Raw genomic sequence first — 22,174 nt, forward strand, 5'->3', positions numbered from 1 at the left:
TGAAGTCTCAAAGCAAACTGCACAGGCCTCGGAACATCCCTATATTTAGGATTATTTCTCATGACAGCCTTATTTCTACTCAAGGAAGTTGTATGTTCCCCCCCCCCTCTCTGAGGAAGGAAGAATTTATTTCACTTCCATATCACAGTCAACAAAAGAAGGCAAGTCAAGAACTTAAACAGGGAAGGAACCTGGAAATAGGAGCTGAAGTAGAGGCAATGGAGGAATGCTGCTTACTGGCTTGCTCCTCATAGCTTGTGTCGTATGTTCTCTTTTAAAGCCCCTTCCTCATTCTCAAATTATCCTGTCCTCACTTGGAGAAGCTTCCAGACCCTTTCCAGCAGAGGACTGATTTTTGCTTTTACTTCTTCCTTTTTTTTTTTTAAACGACTTTATTTTACAAAACAAAGATAAATGTACAGATTTTAAACATTTTTTGCTTAAAATTATACATTTTTGTCAGTACTTTTTTTTCAGATATTAAAATAATTTTTACATAAAACTATGTGAATATATTTTTTAGTCAGTACTTAATTTTTTCAAGGGCTTGACAGTATGCATTGAAAACCTAATAGTTACAATGAGCGTAAAGTACATGCAAAACAAAACGCAACATGGAAATAGTCAAAGTCTTCTTGTTTTGTAAAAATATATATTTTTTTGTTTTCTTTATTTCTTGGACTTCATACAGTCTGTGAGTTGTTTCTGGGGGAGTGCAAGCCTCTGGGGTTAGCATTTCAATATCAGTGACTGCATATTATGTCTGTTCTTTTGTGACTGGGTTATGTCACTCAGGATGATATTCTCTAGATGCAGCCATTTTCTTAAGAATTAGGTTAAGTCATTGTTTCTGGTGGCTGAGTAGTATTCCATTGTGTAAATGTACCACAATTTTTGTATCCATTCATCTTCTGAAGGACATCTGGGTTCTTTCCAGCTTCTGGCTATTATAAATAGAGCCGCTATGAACATTGTGGTGCATATATCTTTGTTGTGTATTAAAGTGTCTCTGGGGTATATGCCCAGAAGTGGAATAGCTGGGTCTTCAGGTAGTACTATATCCAATTTTCTGAGGTATCGCCAGACTGATTTCCAGAGTGGTTGTATTAGCTTGCAACCCCACCAACAGTGGAGAAGTGTTCCTCTTTCTCTGCAGCCTCGCCAGCATCTGCTGTCATCTGCGTTTTGGATCTTGGCCAATCTGACTGGTGTGAGGTGGAATCTCAGGGTTGTTTTGATTTGCATTTCCCTGATGGCTAAGGATGTCGAGCACTTCCTCAGATGTTTCTCGGCCATTCGGTGTTCCGCAACTGAGAATGTTTTGTTTAGCTCTGTACTCCATTTTTTTTAATAGGGTTATTTGATTCTCTGGTGTCTAGCTTTTTGAGTTCCTTGTATACCTTGGATATTAGGCCTCTATCTGATGTGGTGTTGGTAAAGATCTTTTCCCATTCTGTTGGTTGCCGTTTTGTTTTCTTGACGATGTCCTTAGCCTTACAGGAACTTTGCAATCTCATTAAGTCCCATTTGTTAATCTTTGACCTTAGAGCTTGAGCCATTGGTGTTTTGTTCAGGAAATTTTCTCCTGTGCCTATGTGTTCTAAGGTTTTCCCTACTTTCTCATCTAATAGTTTCAGTGTATCTGGTTTAATGTGGAGATCTTTGATCCACTTACACTTGAGCTTTGTACAAGGAGATAAGAAAGGGTCTATTTTCATTCTTTTGCATGCTGACTGCCAGTTGGACCAGCACCATTTGTTGAATAGGCTGTCCTTTTTCCATTGAATGTTTACTGCTCCTTTGTCAAAAATCAGGTGACCATATACATGAGGGCTCATTTCTGGATCTTCTATTCTATTCCATTGATCCACATGCCTATTTCTGTACCAGTATGAGGTATAAACTTTTAATTTTATTTTTAATTCATTTTTGTTATCTTAGTTATGTTCACATAATTATTTAAGAATTGATTTTGATAGCATTACTTTTCCAAAAGGACAAAACCAGAACAGGCAAGGCAGATACCTCCAGTATCTATAGAATGCTGCACAACCCAGCATCTGTTCAGAACTCGTAGAAATGCTTGCTGAAAGGCTGCTTCTCTTTCATAGGCAACAATAAAGACGGAGAGTCATGGTGGTTTTCAGACTTAGCGAGGCACTGTTCTGTATGTGACTGCATGCCGTCCTCTCAGCAGCACCGTGAAGTAAAAATCTTTATCTCCATTGTCTCTACTCTATAACGAGGACACAGAGGCCAGAAGCATTTCAGTGGTATGCCTAAAGTCAGTAGGCCAGCCCTGCCGTTTAGTCTAAGCCTCTGGTTGCAAACTAGTTGCCCTTTGAATTACTGGTGCCTCTCATATATCTCCTAGTCCTCAAGTTTGTTTTGGCCAGCAGCTATCAATTTGAAGAGCCACGGTGAAACACTCCCAACATACTGTCCCTGATGGACATCCCTGGTGGATGTCATGCATGGGAGGATTTTAGTTTTTGCTGTAGAAGTAACAATATAAAAATGCGATGGTGTAAGAATGTGTCTCTTGAACCATACAGCATATAGTTCACAGTCCTATGCCTTTAGAAAGCTCAGTAGATCCTATACTCAGGTACCCCCTTGTTTTCAGTACATTCAGCTTGCCCCCCCACCACATGCCTCTCAGGAAGTTCCTGAGTTCTCAGAGGCTTTGCCCGTAGGTGGAGCAGTGCTGAGCAAGGAGACGCGCTGGAGTTTTGGATTTCGTTTGTCCAGTCTGGTGTCTGCTGAACACAGCATCATCCCATCTGCTCTCCAAGCATCCCCATTGCTCCCTGCCAGCATCTGCTGAGATGCCTCAGCCCCATCTGGCCTCTGGCAGTCTGATGCCTGTGGCATCTGTTCCAGGGCTCTTGTTCCACCTCAGTGCCACCTAGGTCTGCTGCTGGTCTCTGGTGCCACCTTTATAGATAGGACAGAGGTGTCATGGGCCTGAGGTCCTGGCCAAAGCCTGTGAGCCTGTGTTGGCAGCACCATGCAAACTGCTTCAGAATTCTTTTTACTAGTCCCACGGATCAGGGGAGCTTTTGGATAAGGCATGTGTGCTTCCCAAGCAGCACTGGGAAGATGTTTGTTTTTTAGTCTGTTATTTAGACCTATGCGAACCTGACCTTCATGAGGGTGAGCAGTGTGTAGTATTCCTTATGGGAACACCTTTGGCTGTTTTATCTTCCCCAAGATTCTGGTTCATTTTCTAGTCCAAAGGTTTTATTTATTGTTTTTTTTTTCTTTCTTTAAAATTTCATCCATAGAATTTAACTCAATTGCTACTTAATTTATGTGCATTATCTCTATGGTAATTATTTAATTAACAATTTTCTTTAAATTTCATGCCCCTTCTTACTCTTGCTTTATACTTAAAATAAGACAGCCATTTTGATTTATATAACTGTCACTTGCAAACCTTCTTAAAGTGCCTATAATTTGGGATATATTTAAGAGAATCAACAGTATTCACATAGCAATGCATACTAACGATAATTATGTGCATGAATTAGGATTTTCCATATGAGGAAATCATTCCTCTTCTTTGTCTTATTCGTGCTGTTATAGTCCTCAGTGGGGACTGACGTGAATAGAAGTTTTCCGTCTCCATGGAAATGTGGAAACACCTCCATTTTCTTTCTTACTCGGATAATTTACTCATTTTAAATGTATGGAGGGTTTCCTCATAACCAGGTGAGCGTTGGAAACACATTATCTCAGTTCTATGGACCTTCTGGGTTTGTGTTCAGTGGTGTCAGGGTCATGCTGACCCCCGTGAGCTAAGTGTCGCTGCTGTTGTCCGCTCGGTGCCAGGAAGCTTGAGTCCAGATGAGGTCCTCCTGTTGCAGCCTTCGCCACAGAGCCCTGAGCGTCAGTTCCTGTCACAGCCTCTGCTGCAGCAGGTAGTCCTGGTTTATGTGAAACCGAATATTCTGGGAAATGGCAAGGGGAACAGAAAAGGAGCAGTGTAGATAAATGTCCTACTGTTCTACTCAGTCTACGTGGACACAAGGCCTCGTCTTGAGAGTGGTGCATTCTGGGTGAGCAAATTGTTTTTCTGCAGCTGTGAATGGCACCCAAGGCTAAATGTGAGCATGAGGTTTTATTTTATTTATTTCTTCTTCCTTTCTCTCATTCTTCCCTCCCCACTTCCCTCTCTTTTCTCTCCCCCTCTCTCTCCCTCCTTTCTTCCGTTCTTTCTTTTTTTCTTATTCTTCATTCTCTCTCCCTCTCCCTAACCCCCCCAATGTGCATGTGTGTGTGTGTGTGTGTGTGTGTGTGTGTGTGTGTGTGTGTTAATCATATAGGTTCCAGGGACTAAACTCCGGTCATCAGGTATGTTGGTAAGTGTCCTTACAGTCTAAACCTTCTCACTGGTGAGCGTGAAGTTTTTGATCTCAGTGCTTTTTGATCACTTTGGGCTTAGTTTCTGGCTGCAAAGCCAAGGGATCAACATAGGCTTTCCTTCTTCTCTTAGGTGAACTTTTAGCATGACATCACCAGAGAGCCAGAGGGAGCAATGGTGTAGAGATCTATGAATGAGGGCCAGAGAGATGGCTCAGCTGTGAAGAGCAACCCCTGCAGACTAGAGTTCTACTGCCTCCACTCACATCCACCTGTAACCCCAGCTCCAAAGGCTCAGTGCCCTCTTCTGGCCTCCCCCAAAAAGCTGAGGGATTGGGCCTTGCAAGAGGCTCTTGATAAAATGAGATGATGTTAAAAACAGGGAAAAGGAGCAGGGACTGAAGAAAAGGTCATCCAGAGACCACTTCACCTATTCCATATGCAGCCACCAAACCCAGTCACTATTGCTGAAGCCAAGTAGTGCTTGTTGACAGGAGCCTGATATGGATGTCTCCCAAGAGGCTCTGCCAGAGCCATAATGATACAGATGAGGATGCTTGAAGCTAACCATTGGACTGAACACAGAGTCCCCAATGGAGGAGCAAGAGAAAGGACTGAAGGAGCTGAAAGGGTTTGCAACCTCATGGGAAGAACAACATTATCAACCAACGCCCCCCTCCCCCTGAGCTCCCAGGCACTAAAATTTCAATTAATGAACACAAATGGAGAGACCCATGGCTCCAGCTGCATATGCAGCAGAGGATAGCATTGCCTGACATCAGTAGGAGGAGAGGCCTTTGGTCCTGTGAAGGCTCATTTTCCCAGTGTAGGTAAATGCATGGGTGATGAGGTGGGAGTGGGTGGTTGGGAGTGGGAGCATCTTCGTGGAAGCAAGGGGAGGGAGGAGTGGTATTGGGGGGAAAGGAGATAACATTTGAAATGTAAACACATAGAATATCCAATAAAAATAAAGAGTGCCAAGAATTTCCTTACTCAAATGTCAATCTAGCCTCTGGCACCTAACCTTAGGAAGACTTTTATCTCTTCTCTATTCCTTCCCTTTGTTTTGTGGGTTCTCCTACACCACTGACCATTAGTGCTCTTGGCCAGTGTTGTGCAAAAAAAATTTTCTTCTTTCTTTCTGGAAGGTTTTACAGTGTTATCACCCATAATAGTGATGTAGAGGCCTTAGTCTATGGTGATCTGCTTTGCAGAAAACTCAGTCACGTAGACATTTCTGAGCCATACTCCAGTAGAAGACTCAGCTCTCCTCCTGGAAGTGCAGATAGGTTCCTGTAATAAGTTCCCAAATTTCTTGAGAAATTCAATTGTAAGGCCATCTGGTTCAAAGGTTTATGTCCTTGTCATGAGATAATTGTATTATCTACACATCAGCAGTGTGTCCTCTTGAGCCAAGTCACTACAATTTCTGAAAATATTTTGATGTGACCCTTGAGTTTTTGATTAGAGGGTTAGATATAAATGCATCTGAGGGCATCTGCAAGAAGAGGTTGAATGTAGAATTTCTCTGGTTTAGCTTCTTAAATGTAATGATGGATAAAGCCTTGACTGTTTTACTCACCATTACTACTTATGCAAGGCATTTCTGTTGTGTATATTTCTAATAAAATCTTTTTTAAGATTACAGTTGAGACACACAAGAACGCAAAAGAGACCCACCTCAGCTCAATAGAGATGAGTACAGTGACAGGCAGAGGGGACCAGAACAGAGCAGGGGCTGCTTTGTGTTCCCTGTCATGCAGTATCTAGAGGCGTGTCCTTGGTGTGCAATTGTGTGTGAGCCATGACTGTACCTCGCTGAGACTGCACCACTCTCTTAAAGGTTGGCACATGAAATGAAGACACTATCTCTTTAACATCATGTGGTTCTGAGAAACAGGGCCAAAGAAACGGGAGGGTGTTGTTATTGTCATGGGAGAACAAATATATGTATGAGTGTGTTCATGCTAACACGCATGCAGTTTGATGTCACTCCTCAGGCACCTATAGCTTAATGAATGGACTAGGTTGGCTGTCCAGTGAGTGCCAAGTGTCCACTTGACTCTGACTCTGACTCTCCAGTGCTGGGATTAAGAGTGTGCCACTTTGGTGTGTTTTTTTTTTTTTTAATTTATATGGGTTCTGAAGATCAAAATCCAGTTCATTGCTCGCAGGACAAAGAACTACTAGAACTATTAGTTCTAATATTAGGCTATTAGGCTACCCAGTACTCACTAGTGACCGTTAAAGCTGTTTGCTTATGATAAAAAGTATTGCAGAGGAGAAGTAGATAAGTACACCCTATCAATCATCTGGTGTATGTAGACTCTGGCCAGCAGTCCATCCCATTCCCTCAGTTTGTCTGGAGGGATCCCACCCTTGGTAGAGCTCCTCCCCACCCCAACAGGCTGTACGGACAGCTCACTGTCGGGACACTGAAGACAAGTGACTGCTTAGACTGTCCCAGCTATCTAGAGCGTCGCCGTCCTAAGTAACTAAAAGGCTTACATGTAGAAACAGAGCAATTTCTCTTATTTTTCTCTGCTGTGGGATGTCTCCAGCACTCAGACCAGCAGCTGCTGCTCTCCAAATGCCTGGACCCAGGAGTCTTTAAGAGCTGGGCTCTGTGCCCAAAATATAGAAGGGAGAAAACAAAAACACACACTGAATGATTCTGGGCAGAACAGTTTTGTTTGGAGTTAATGAGCCTCAGTAAACCCTCACCTGAAAGGAAGGCTTCATGTTTACCTTGTCTGGAGGTTGACTTAACCTTAGAATACAATTCTGATTATATTTTATAAGGAAGACTTTGAGAGAAGCTCTAGGCTAATGTTTATAATGGTTCCGAGTCCAATGTGAAAATTCCAAGTCCTTTGTTTTTCCAATTCTTTATTTTTCTTATTTCTTAACAAAAAAAAAAAATTATCCCTCGTAATCTTAAGTCCTAACTATAACAATAATATGAAATGTGAACACTCCTTAAAAGGAAGATGGCGGTGTGTTTGTGGGTTTCCTAGGGTCTAGATCTGTGGCCTCAGTTAGCCTCTTACTGTCTCTGGGCCTTTACTACAGCACCTAGGAAGTGGGTACAGGTTGAGACAAACATCCTCTAAAAAGTCTTCTAACCACATCCATAGGCCCATCTCCACCTTACTTTTGTGGGAACCCCTAAAGTCTTGACTATACCTTGTTGCTTTTTCAAACACTCATGTCTCTCCTCAACTTCCCTACTAGGACCTAAACAGGCACCTTTTCCTCCACCATTTGGAATCCTCAGGTTTGAAGCCTGTCCAGACCCTGTCCCTCCTATGTGTGTGGGCATTTATGTTGTTAGTTTTTACTTCCTGGGTGACCTCAGATTGATGAGGAAGTCAATACATCAGTACTTCCAGAGTATTGATGACCATGATAGATTTAGTGCTCTCTCTCTCTCTCTCTCTCTCTCTCTCTCTCTCTCTCTCTCTCTCTCTCTCTCTCTCTGTGTGTGTGTGTGTGTGTATGAATGCTTAAGAATGCCACAGCACACATGTAGAGTCCAAAGGTCAACACGGGCTAACATGTGGGTTCCAGGGACTGGAATGAGGTTTGATAGCAGGTGCCTTTATTCACTGAGACATAACAACTATCCATTAGTAATTTCTACTTGTCTTTTAAACATTTATTTTTTATTTATGGGTATGTATTTGAGGATGGGCATGCCACATGTATATAGGTGCTCACAGAAGCCAGATGAAGAAACAAGATACTCTGGAGCTAAAGTTTCAAGCCATGGTAAGGCACTGAATATGGCTCTGGGAACGCTGGTCCATTGGAAGAGCAACAGTTACTCCTAACCACTGAGTCACCTCTCTAGCCCTCTTTGGAGTTTTCTTATTTTGTTATAGGAAAGTGTAGTTTCCATTTTGTACTGTGTTTACAGACCACCATTGGAGTGTCTCTGTTTCCTTAGATGTTTATTTGAGGAAGGCCTCCTGCCCTAGACATGAAACTATGGATTTCACTCACCATTCATCCCTGGTGCACAAGGCAGTGGTCTGACCAGAGTAGTTGTGCTCGGTACACATTCATTCGAATTAAAAAGTGAAATTCCCTCTGAAAGCACTACACCTTAAGTCTTATTACAAGCTCTCTGATATTCAGGTCACCTTTTTGGAGCAGGTTATATGGATTCTCCAGGTTCCCTATCTAAGACAGCTACCAATCTCCTTCATTCGCACTCTTATAAAGATCATTTTATTTTATTTGAGACAGAGTCTCTCTGTGTACACCTGGCTGGTCTGAAACTCACTATGTAGATCAGGCTGGCCTTGAGCACACAGAGATCTGCCTGCCTCTGCCTCCTGAGTGCTGGGATTGAGGGCACGGCTCACTAGCTCCTGCCTAGGCATTTTCTACGTTCTTTTGTCTCTTTTACTCCTAGGTTTTCTTATCTGTCTCTTCTATTGGAACTCATACATCCTGAGGGCAAACATCCTGTCCACATTCCAGTATGAATCCTTATATATGGGACAATGCCAGCACACAGTAGGCGCTCGTCAAGTGCTCATTAGCTTAATGAATGAAGCATGACTTCATGCATGTCACTCATTCAAATGGCGTGGACTTGTTTTTCCCAGGCTGCTAAATGTTATCTTGGGTAATAGTTCATCCTTGTTCCTAAATGTGCACTATGTCATATGTTTGTGATTTCCTCCATAAAGGCACAACAGAAGCTATGTTTTTAAAGCAAAGCATTTTCACCTCACTTGATTCACTTTCTTTGCCTTTATTTTTCAATTTCCAGAGAGAGAGACTATAGAAAGCAAGAGACTTGAACAGTGTTTGCTTCACTGGGCAGGCATGAGTGGTACCCAAGCCTCTCTGGTGGCCAAGAACCATCTGTTCCAACTCAGTCTTCTGTTTGGAAAAACACTCGAGGCTGCGCACAGCCTTGAGCTCAGTACCCTGGACAGCTTCTCCACCTGCTGCTGCCTGTGCATTTCTCATCCTATGTACTTTGAGGTATGTGCTTTTCAATGTTCTACCGAGCCCCTGGGCTTTCTGGTGAAGACTGGTGCTTGATTAACACGTTTGTGTTTTGCCCTATAAAGGAGCATCGCATGTTTGATTAACACGTTTGTGTTTTGCCCTATAAAGGAGCATCGCATGTTCTTAGGTTAAGAAAGAACATTTCTAAATGTTCTGTACTGCTAAATACTGTCTTAAACTAACCTCACATTTCTTTTCGATTTACTTATTTTATTTTTGTGTATTTTGCTTGTATGTAGGGATGTGTATCGTGCAAATGCCTGTTACCCTGGAGGTTAGAGCTGGAGTTATGGGTGACTGAGAGGCAGAGTGTGGATCCTGGGAATTAAACCTAGGTCCTCTGCAAGAGCAACGAGTATTCTTAGCTACTGAGCCACCTCTGTAGCTCTTTAACTATGTCTTCATGGAATCTCTAAGCAGAACTCTCCATGTTTCTGATGAACTAACAGACACAAAGGGAACCGAACCTAACCCAAAGTACCAAAGTGATTGGCATATAGTACTCTTCAAAGGATGTTTAACACTCAGAAACACCAGGGCAGATAAAAAAATTAGACCATGTAGTGGGAAATGATTCTCTTGGTGTTTATCTGTTTTAAGTCTGTGTTAAAGAGCTAAAAGTCATTTGCTAGCTTTTCATATTACTTCATTGGTCTTTACTGCTGGCCATTGTATAACAGTTTCAGTCTAAAAGGGAAACTTCTGAAAGAAAAATAGGATTGACAGTAATGTAAAACAGAAGGCCATTTTAAGACAGGATGCTTACAAGGAAGCAAAACAACTGGATGCTCTATGTGGAGGTAAAAAAACACCCTTCGGGGAAACTCTTTAAGACAGGAGATAAAAAGAAATTCAGAATAGCTTTAGGAAGTCCCTGAAACTGACTAGATTCACTAAGCTCCTCTTTCCCCAGGACTATATAAGCCGAAAAATCTGCCGAGAGTCAACCCCATGCACACTTTTAGACAAGCCTCACAAGGCTTGAGAAACCTACATGAGAAGATTTTGTAAATGGCTTCTCATTTTTTTCTGGGAAGCTTGCTATTACACGTCACTTAGTGTGTTACTCACCTTTCCTTAGGAAATTTAGGGGGATTTTCACTACCTAGGATCTTGTATTTATGTTCAAAATTGATTAACCTCGGTGTCCATTTTAATGATTCTATTTTCAATTCTAGAGCTCACTTGAGTCACCAAGTATTACTTTACTTTATTTAAGCTCAATAGACAGAAAATAGACAGAGATCGGCTCAGGTGCACTCAAGAAACAGAGACCAGCCGAGCAACTTGGAAGAGGCTTATACCAGCAGAGCACCCAATAAGGACACCCCCCACTGTGTAGCGGCCTGAAGGCTGCGCAGTGTGGTCCAGGTCTCAGGGTATTGTGAACTCACTCATGCTGGGGTGGGGAGCTCTCGGTGATGTAGTTGTCTTTGAGTCTTTTCTGATTCTATAACTAACCCTTAATCCATAACCCTATAAGCAGTCCCAGTACAACCTGTTTGCTCACTGAATTGGACTTTGATGGTATCTGTACCCTGGTTCACGTCAGTTTCCTATTTTGGGTGAGCACCACCCCGTTTTTTTCTTCACATCTTCCCAGGAATAGTGGCTTTCTAGGGTTAAAGTCATATTTAATAGAAAAACATTTCACTAGTGTGCTGCAGTTGATTTTCATTAATGTTTGACCTCATTAAAATGGGTTATTCTTTTAGTAAGATGAACGTTAAAATAACATCCCACATATATGATGTAGATTTGGTAAACAATTCCTCATTTCTGTACTTTGTAACATCTGTAAAAACTGTTTCTGGAACCTCATTTTCTCAGTTGCTTTGTGTTGGCACCAGAACATACAGTTTTCCAACCAAGGCTTTGCTGTTCTATATGACTTTATTGTTAGACTTCTCCTTCACATTCTGACATAGCTAATTTAGCAAAGTTACATTTAAATCAGTCCCCAATGGGACGACCTGGAGCTCCCGTTTTTGCTTTTAATAGACACATTAGTCTTCCTACATGGGAAGATTTCGTAAATGGCTTCTCATTTTCTTCTGGGAAGCTTGCTATTACACATCACTCAGCTTGTTTCTCATCTTTCCTTAGGGAATTTACAGGGGTTGTCACTGCTTAGGATCTTGTATTGGTCTTCAAAATTGATTAACCTCTGTGTCCATTTTAACGTGAGTCCTGTAAATGATTCTATTTGCTGAGCTCACTTGAGTCACCAAGTATTACTTTACTCTGCTACTTGAAGGGTGCTTGTGCCTCAGCTCTAGAAAGCAACAGAAGAGGGGAGGGAGCAGAGGAGAGGTGGAGCTGGTGCTGCCTCTACGACTGACTGCTCCTGCTTTGGCACTGAGGCATCAGGACTGAGCCGGTGTTATCTGATATGCTGATGATATTAATAGCTCAACTTAGAAAGGTGCCGTACTACCCATTAAAACACAAGAAAACAAGATCACCCACAATTCTACTATTGAGAGAGGACCAATATAACACCTAGAGAACTTCGTTTCTCTTTAAAAATAAAAGAGGAGACTCTTAGTGGAGACTGATGTGTGAAAGGCCCAACAATGTGAATTCTCTCTTGCTTTAACCCTGTCTTTCTCTGAGCAGGTTAGCTGAGAGAAGGGCATCCTTTCTACTTTGTGACATTCAGATATGCCATGGACAAGGGTTAGGGATACTGTAACCTGTCAGCTCTGCAGAAGCTGGTTCCTAGCTTCACTCAGTCTTTCTCCTTCTCCCACACAACTCAACTCTTGTTGAGCAACTCTAGTCCCTTGCAAGGGAGCAAGGGGGTGCAGACACGCCCATACGTGTGTCAACAAGGATGGAAACAATATTTTTATGTGCTATCATAGTATAAAGCCTTACTCCTCGTGACCCCGGCTACCGTTTATAACCAACAAAGTAAAGCTCTGTTATAAAAACATATTAGTGATTACTTACTTAGTAAATAACCATTGCTCATGCCTCCTACAAACAGCATTTGCTGAGGTGAGAGAGAAAGGTAGGCCACCTCACCGCCATGGGTCATGAGGTGACTGGTAAGAGCTTAACCAATGGCTGCCCCCAGGCCTCAGAGAGAGCAGAACTGTGCAAACACTGCTCAGTGCTCCAGGAGACTTTCATTACAAGGAAGCCAACACACGGAGCGGGTTCAAGTTAGCCGTGGTGGGATAGGGCTGAGACTTAAGATTTTTATCCGTATATATTAATTATAAAACGGAATGAATTTCCTTATGGCATTGTCATATGTGCGTATAATGTTCCTCTTGTCCCCTTCCTCTCCTACTGATCCCCTTTCTCTTCTCAACTAACTCCCTCCACTATCTCCCCACCCCCTCCTTTGTTGTTGTTGTTTACGAGAGGGTGAAGGATGGGTTAGTTACAGCAGCTTGGTCCATGGTCATTTTAGTTGTAGCCACACTACCTAAAGCATCTCTCCTCCCCAGCAATTCGTTCCATGACACGAGGGGCGAGCTCACTCTCTGCCTTCTCTGAGAGAATACTGACAGGGCCATTGTGCAGGTGAGCACAGCTCCTGTGAGTTCAAGAGTGCCGTAGCCACATCACGGCTGTGGTCCAGAACACTCTACTCCATACCCCGGGATTTATGTGCTCACCACCTTCTGTGAGGTTCTCGGAGTTTTGAAGGGGGGAACTCGGCCTTTTACCTACAGATTCAGATAAACCATCCAATTGCAAACGAAGTGGGTGGATGTCACAAGGTTTATAATTCTCAACCATCTCCTGTTATCTGTCAGGAACCGAGTAACGAGCCTGCTACAGAGCCATACTCACTGCATAAACACATAAGAGCTCTATTGAAATCAATGCCCTTTTTCTTAAGGCATAGCAAGATGCATAAGATGTATGTTTGAGTCATTTTCCTCTTGTGTATCAAGGCCCCTTGAATGACATGGGGGAAGCCCAGATACATGTCCCTTGCAAAAATGACATGCTCATTTTGTCTTCTACTTGATGAATGTCTCTTCCGTACTGGGCTTTGGTCCTTTTCTTTCTGTCCTTCACACACATGTTCCTTCAGGAAAGATTATTTTTGCAACATGCTGTTCTGCACTGTGTCGTTGATAATGACACCCAGAATTCTTGCTTTGGTGTAATTCTCCATAAAGAAAAATTTGCTAAAAATGAAGTTGCTGCTTATTAAAGTAGCCATCAGAAGGGACATCTTGTCCAAAAGTAAGTGTTACAAACAATAAAGGGAATGTTTTTTTTTTTTTTTTTTTTTTTTTTTTTTTCCCATTAAAGGAGACTGTGCGGCAGAAGAGTCTTTGGAGGCCTATTTCTGGCCTTGGCTGTGGAGAGTTGGTGATTAGGTCCCTACTTAAGAGGATGGCAGATCATTCATTCTCAGAGGAGATCTGGGTATTGTACATTGTAGGTTAACTGCTCCTCAGATGGTATCTCATTTGGAGAAAAAGCATCCTTGTCATTAGCCCTGAGGCACGGAAAGGTGTTCAAATTAGCACCTCTGTTATCAAGATTTTACTCAGCCAGCCTCAGTCAGTTTTAGAACCGGAAAGTCCATTAAGACATCCTGCATTTCAGACTGACTTTCACCCTGCCTGTATACTCACTATGATTAATACATTGTATTACCACTTGCTTAGACAACAGGAGTTCCGATGTTTCTTATTCCACAATGTGCTTTATGATATAGTTTTGACATGCCTGGCAGGTGTGATTTTAGGTCACGGAGGTATCCATGAGTTTGAGGAGATCCCATCTTCCTCCTTGCTGATGGGAGCGTCGAACAGTTTTCTAGCTAGAGCACTGGCCTTCTTCCCGGCCCTGCTCTTAGTTATTGGTGTTGGAATATGCTCAGACAGCTTCTGCACTCTCTGGGAAGAGGCCATGCATCTTCCTGTGTTCATGCTGCACCTTTTCTTTCCTGTTTCCTCGGGGCTGACCTTAGCCCTCCTCCAGACAGCACCAATAAGATGCAATCTCTGACGGCCTCTCTCTGATCAGACCGTTGTCTTTCTTCTGCAAGGGCACCTGCTCTCTTCACTACCCTATTCACCCAATCAATCATTCCCCAAGCACGGTGCATATTTTGTATCCTGGAAATAAAGTAGATACTGGTGCCTTTTTTTTTTTTTTTTTTTTTTTTTTAGGGTTTATTGTATTAGGGAATACAGACATGGAAAGGCATAACATTTACAATGTAATTATTGTAGTCATAGTGCCTAAAAATGAGAAAAAATGAACATTAAGGGGATCCCATTCATTTTGAACTTGCTTAGTGTATGTTTATAGAGTGGGGAGCTATATCAAATGAATGGAACACTGAATTGGTCACTAGGAAAATGAGCTCAACCCACCCTGACACTTGCCTTTTGTATGAAGTAATGTGAACCTGGCTTTTAGAGATGGAGGCTTCAATTCGCTAAGTAATAGAAGATTTACACGTTAACTGTTGATTTTCGGAGCCCACGATGCCCATTTGTTGTGTGTATAAAAGTAGTAGATTCTCTAATTCTCCCAAGTACAGACTATGAAATTTGGCGACATGAATGTCACCTTGTACAACATGTTTTCATACAAATCAATGACCTGCAGTAAATGATGAAGTGACAGCGTCTGGGCACTTGGGTTTGAGGACTGTCCCAGGAGAATATAGACACCCAAAGGAGGCAAAATCGTTGTCTTTAGGTTGTATGGTTGTACTTTTAAGACAGTAAATCCCTTAAAGCACGAGAGGATCCAAAAGCAACTGACCAGAGGGAGAGGAAGCAAAGACATCAGGGGGCAGAGCAGCGTGGAGTCTGTCAGCAGGGCTCAGGGTGGGCACTCTGCTCCAGACTGTTATTAGCAGGAGCCTGCGGAGCTCTCTTTCACCGCAGGGACCTCCAGTCAGACAAACTTGGGGCTCTTGGCTTCACCCCAGAAAGGAATTTCAGCAAGAGCCAGTATAAGCAGAGTTGGAGTTTATTAAAAGAGATTACTATGCAGATTTTTAGCATGAGTGCTGAACAGAAGAAGAGGAGGAGGAGAGAAAAGTAAAGATTCTCAGGAAGAGTGGCCCCATTGTGCAGGGCATGGGCTTCTCACAACGTGGCATTACCATTTGCAATGGCGGTCCACAGTCATGTCTCAGAGAATGAAATCTAAACAAGGTCTAAAGATCAAAGTATTTCCTCCATAAATAAAACTGTAATGTGGATTTATGAGGGGGTAGTGTCCAGGAATGAAGTAGGGGTGCCAGAAACTGAAGGCTACAGATAGTTTTGGTCCCAGGGAAGTAGCAGGTTTTACTGCTGTTGGTTATTTCTGTCTGAGCTGCTTTCAGAAAGCACACTCTTACTGGGACCATCTTCTTGTACTGAAGTTGTCTGAGTCCTGACACAGCAAGTCTTCCCCATTCTTTTCTTCCCCTATCATCCTAATTTTTCCTTTCTCTAGTCAGTCTTATCTGGATCAGACAGCTCTGTAGGGCAGCAATAGCTTCACAACCACAAGGTCGCATTTTTTTGGATGAAATTCTGAGGTTTGCAAAGCAAACTAACTAACTAAAAGTTTTCTCTCTTGGGCACTTTAAAAAAGTATATATCTGAACACCGAGTCTATTGTTGGCAGATGTTTGAGCCAATAATGGGGTTATAAACAATGTAGAGGCAAATCCACACAACCATGGCTTGTTCTGGTTCACCATAGAACATGGCCTGGTCATTCTTCTGGAAGTCAGATGCAGGGTAGGGCAGTGGGCATTTCTGTAAGAAGGGTTGCTCCCACTGCCGCCTGCCTAGCCAGCAGCACCAAGACTTTCTGTGTTGTAAGTCTGAGCTGAGGATTGGACTGACATAGTCTGTTGGCTCTGGGCCTTGTTATTCACTAAGGATGAAATGGAAGAGGAAGAGGGTAATTGTGGGTACTGAAGGAAGCCCCTTCCATTCCATGCCTGATGCTTGTCACTGTGTGGGATCCTGGGGGTATGGTAAACAGAGGGATGAGCAATATTTACATGAAAGATTGATCTTCAGGTTGCTATTTATTTTTCTTCTTGGCTTCTGCAAACTTTTAATTTCAGGAGCATGGGCCAAACAGGGCTCATGAATTTCAAAGTCCAGTCTCAGATCCTGGCAGCTTATCTGGTTCCAGCATTATTTCCAGAAGGTTGAGGTTTTTCTGCTTCGACAAATGGAGGATCTGCAGCGATGTTATTGGCATCACATTAGGTCACTGCCCTGATCTTTATCTTGGATTTCTTCTGTGGGACTCAATGAAAGATAATAAATAACCAAGAACTCGCAGTTACAACTCTAACCCTGTAAACACAGCTGCTGGGAGGTTGGTCCAGGGGGACCATACGTTTAAGGTAACTTAGCAAGACTATCTCAACATAACAGCTAAGTTACAGCTTAGAGGTAGGATGCTCACTGAGTACGCATGGGCTCTGGGTCCTGTTCCTAGGACAAAGGAATTCATTCCTCATTGTTCTGTGTTCAAATTAGAACTGATTCTTCCAGCAAACACATGGTTTAGGAGGAATTCTTACAGGTATCTTTAAAAAAAAATCAAAGTTAATTTGCATTAATTTACTGAACAGCTTGTAGACAAACACAACTTTTTCATATTAAAGGTAGTGGGACGAATCTTGTTACTGGGCAATAAATAAAATGTACACCATCTGTAGGCTAATCAATTATTTATAGTATTAGACTACTACTAGCTCAAGCATCAGCAGTCTATAAGTATGTCTCAGAGTGCAGAGATGCTTTTTGGGCTTTTATCACACTATTAAGTAGGTACTAGACTGGATTCTCGGGAAAGGTCTGCAGTGTGTGGTGAGGCTCGGCCATGAGATATGGGATAGCTTCTTCCTTCAGCTTCATCATCTTTTGGGTCTTCGATCAACTCTAGTCTTGCCGCTCAGTTCAAGTCTCTTCTCTTTCTCATGTCCCCCATCTTACCCCCACAGTTGTTCATGTAGGAATTCAAATATCTGTTTTCTATGGCTGTAGGTCAACTTGCAAAGGGTGGAAATGGCCAGCGTTTATCTTATCACTGGATCAAAGGGAGGCACACTGTGTGTATGTCAAGAGTTGTGTTTCTTCCTTCTATAAACAAAGGGCTTATTGTCATAGATAACAGAAAATCAGAATACCTCATTTTCTCTTTGTTCCATGATGTATAGATTCTTACAAACCAAGACACTGGAGCGAGGTATGATGACCAAGGACAAGAGTGAGAGTAAAAAGAAAAGAGAAAATAATATGAAAGTAGCTCAGTAGCTAAGACACATAGGGCAGAAAAAAAATCACCAAAGAACATGAGAGGGGCCAAGAGTGTCATAGCAAGCGAGGACCATTAGCTGTGGAGCTGTGACACTTTGAGAACACAAAAGGTTTGCATGCCGCTCCTGTACTCCTGCTTTCTCCGCTCACAGTTCAGAGAATAGGCACAGACTGGGAGAGAAGTGTCGCTGCTGAGAGGCTGAGACTGGGTACTACGTTCCACCCTCACTTGAGTCTCCACGCTAAGGCTAAATTTTCCCTTTGTAGGCACCTAGGAATGTCAGGAGTCGCCTGATGTTTCTCTAGACTACTCCCAACAACCACGTGGAGGATTTTGCTGCAATGAACTGCCAAGGGTTGTGTGAATGTAGCTTCGGTAGGGCCTGTTTGTTTAATTCCTCCTCAGTTCTGCTGTTTGATATCGATACTCTATTCTTCACTTTCTGGTCAAGAGACATCATGATCTCAGCAACTCTAATGACAGAAAACATTTAGTTGGGGCTGGCTAAAGTTTCAGAGGTGTAGTCTCTTGCTGTTTGGTGGCATGCAGGCAGACATGGTGCTGAGAATTCTGCATGTGGATCTGCAGGCAGCGGGAAGAGAACCGAGACACACTTCCTCCAACAACGCTACATCTATTGTAACAAACCCACACCTCCTAATAGTGCCACGCTCTATGGGTCTGTGGGAGCCATTTTTCTTCAAACTACTACACTCCAAGTTCTTTAATTGTGGGTTCAAAGATCTTTAAGAAAGATAATACTATGATGTAGCATTAAAGTCAAACAGTAGATATATATATATTTTTGTGGAAACTAGGAAATTATACTAAAGACCATGAAAATGGCCAAGTCCTTCATCTAGGTGTCAGGACTTTCAAGGGTAAAGAGGCTGCACTGATGACTTGGGAATTATATCTCTCTCTGTTAAACATAGCCAGCTGCATTTAAAGGGAAACTCTTAATGCTGCATAAAATACATTAGCATTAAAAGAAAAGAAAGTGCTTATTAATATTCCAATGATTATTTTGAACTCAAGTCCTTACATCTAGAGGTTTTGAATTTCTTTAGCCATTTTATAACAGTTCCTGGTGAGCTAGAAAATGTGATAGGATGTGCAAGCTAGCTTCCAACTTTAACCTCTTTAAAATTTACCCTGTGGTGTTTCAATCTTACCTGAAATGGCAAACTCTGTCGGGTAACATTTGCTAACTTTTTAAATTAACTTTCAAAGTTATTTGTAATTGACGTGCAGCCAAAGGCTCAGACAGTAGGTATATAGCTTCTAGTTTATATGTTTATGTCATGTGCAACCATCAAATAGATCAAGGCAGGAATCCAGAAGATCCTTACCCTCCTCATATCTACCCACTTGCTCTACCCCCAACAGTAACTACTATTCTAAACCCCATAGCATCACTGTGGTGAAGAATTAAACAGAACAGCCTGCCACCATATTTCCATGCATGAATAGGGGTGCAAACTAAAATCAGGAGATATTGTATGAGAAAATAATCTACTTTTCAATAAAAGAAAAACAAAAATAAAACAAAACAGAACATTTCCCTTTCTACCTATAGTCTCTCATACTTTTTAAAGTTAAATCTTATTAACACTGAAACCAAGTGTAGCCTGGAGAAAAAAAAAAGAGAATCTATCTCAAAAACATGTCAAGCAGTCTGGAACTTTTCAGATAAGAGGAAAAGGATGAGGTCTTTAGGCTTCTCAGTACCACCTGAGTTGGTTGGTGATGAGAACAGCTCTTGTCTTGATCTATAGAATCAAGTCCTTATTAGATTTTTGCCCAGAGTCTGAAAACTCATTGTTATTGCATAGGATAATCTGATCAGTATTTGTACTAATCTTATTCTATAGTTAAGCAGAAAAAGAGTGGAAGTGATAAAGGTTATTTTGAGGCTCACCTAAGTGTCTGACATAAGAGAAGAACAAATGTTCTACTATATTTGAAGAGAGATGGAGTCAAAACACAAAGCTGGGGTGTATTTTAGATGTAGAAGTCCACAGGGATGCCCATAGATTAGAGAACAAAGATGAAGAAGGAAAGGGATAAAGAAGAGGTAAACCAGTCACAAAAGAACACACGTGGTAAGCACTCACTGATAAGCGGATATTAGCTCCAGAAAGCTCTGAATACCGGAGAAATAATTCACAGATATTATGAAGCTCAAAAAGGAGGAAAGTCAGAATGGGGACACCTCAGTCCTTCTAAGAAGGAAGAACAAAACACTCTTGGGAGGAAATGCAAGGTCAAATAGAGGAACAGGGATTGAAGAAAAGATCACTCAGAAGCTGCCTCACCTGGGGATCTACCACATATGCAGTCACCAAATCCAAGCACTTTAGCTGATCTTAAGAAGTACTTATTGGTAGAAACCAGATAGACTTGCCTCCTCAGGGACTCTGTCAGAGTCATATAGATACATCTGAGCATGCTTGAAGCTAACCATCAGACTGAACTTGGGGACCCCAATGAGGATGCTAAAGAAAGGACCTAAGGAGCTGAAAGGGGTTGCAACCTTATGGAAAGAACAACCTTATAAACCAACCAAACTCTTCAAAATTCCTATGGACTAAAACATCAACCTTTGTGCACATACTGAGAGATCTATTGATCCAGTTGAATATGTGTCAGAAGATAGCAGTGTCTGGCATCAATGTGAGAAGAGGCTTTTGGTCCAGGGAGGGCATATTTTCCCAATGTAGGGGAATGCCAAGGCAATGGGGTGGAGAGGATGATTAGGAGGGAGTGCACCTTTGTGAAGGCAAATGAAGAGGGGAGAGGTATGGGAGGGGGGTGGTAACATCTCAAATGTAAATACAGAGTATCTAATAAAAAAAAGAAAAAATAGAATGAAAACCACAACCTAAGTATTTGTAAACTACCATCACTGCTACTGTTTGGCAAATGAGTTAAAATACACAAAATTCCTAATTTTGATTTTTTTCCTCACAGAAATTATCTTTCACTATACAGTGCCAAAATTTCATGCCTTTATTTTATTTGCTTTCACAGTTGAAGATACAGGAATCTGGATTTCCAGTGACACCCAGTGATTTCCTAGTTGATGCCAATGATATTAATTTTATGAGACTTGTGTGGAGTATCTGAACTTCCATTTATATGCCTTCTCCTATGAATGATAAGAGTAGATGAAACATCCATGTAGTTGTAGAAACTGATGTACAATTGGTTGAAGCCACCGTGGAACTGATTTAAGCAGGCGGTTCTATAGAGTGTGAGTATCAATGTTCAATACTCAAGCAGGATAAAGAAAGCTTTGAGGGACAACTGTGCATCCTCGATGACTCTCAGAGGCAAATATCAAAGATGAGCTCCAATTGTAGTTGCTCAGCATCAGGCGGGACCAGCTTCTTTTTAATCCACCTCTTACCTCCTTTCTTCCTGGAAGTTTAACCAAGAACATGACACCCAATTTCAGCTGGAGTGTTTGATTCAGAACCCACAACAGTTCAACACATCAATTTGAATGGTTTTCATTTTTACTTTAAAATTGGGTATTACTAATACAAAGACATCACAGATGGCCAGCAACAGAACAAAAGGCACCAGGCCAGTATAACAGCAAGAATGTGGGCACTTGCCCTCCTTGCAGGGGAGAACGTCAGTTGCTGCAGGCTTCCTTCCATGCCTCCAAGGAGTGATTTTAAAAGCAAGCACTTTAGCAATTGGCTTGGCTTTTCCAAATACCTGGCCAATTTTAGTTCTAAAACCAAATACTTCTTATTCCACAAGAGATTACAATTTTGTTGGTGTTTACTTTTGTTTTTTGAGACAGAATTTCTCTGTGTAGCCCTAGCTGTCCTGGAACTTGCTCTGTAGACCAAGTTGGCCTCTAAGTTACAGAGTTTTGCCCGCCTCTACCTCTGGAGTTCTGGGATTAAAGATGTGCATCACCAACAGGCTAATAATGTTGTAAAATTCTGTAAGAACTCAATTTCCCTGATTTTCCTGACAATGTATATGTATACTTTCTCTAGTAACAACAACAACAGCAACAACAAAACACACATACACAGACACAGACACACACACACACACACTCCAGTGGCTGCCTCATGATGATTGTCTTTGGAAAGTACAACTCTATTTTAGGTTGTTTAGCACTAATATTAGTAAATGGTGCCTCACACTTCCATTAGTGAAGGCTAATGAAACAGCTACTTAGTTGAAGAGGTTGACTATTTTATCATCTTTTCTGAGTTTGATAGTCTAATTTACATGTAGCTTATATGACAAGTAGTACCTTAGCATTTAAACTCTATCTATCTATCTATCTATCTATCTATCTATCTATCTATCTATCTATCTATGACATAGATTTTTGAGTCCCAGGCTGGCCTCAAACTTACTATGTAGACACACTAAGTGATGACTTTGAAATTCTGATGGTTCTGACTATACCTCTTGAGTGCTGGGATTTCTAGTATGTGCCACCATGCTATGTTGATATGGGATCAAACATAAAACT

This window comes from Micromys minutus (assembly GCF_963924665.1).
Source record: "Micromys minutus genome assembly, chromosome: 4".
NCBI classification, from domain to species: domain Eukaryota; kingdom Metazoa; phylum Chordata; class Mammalia; order Rodentia; family Muridae; genus Micromys; species Micromys minutus.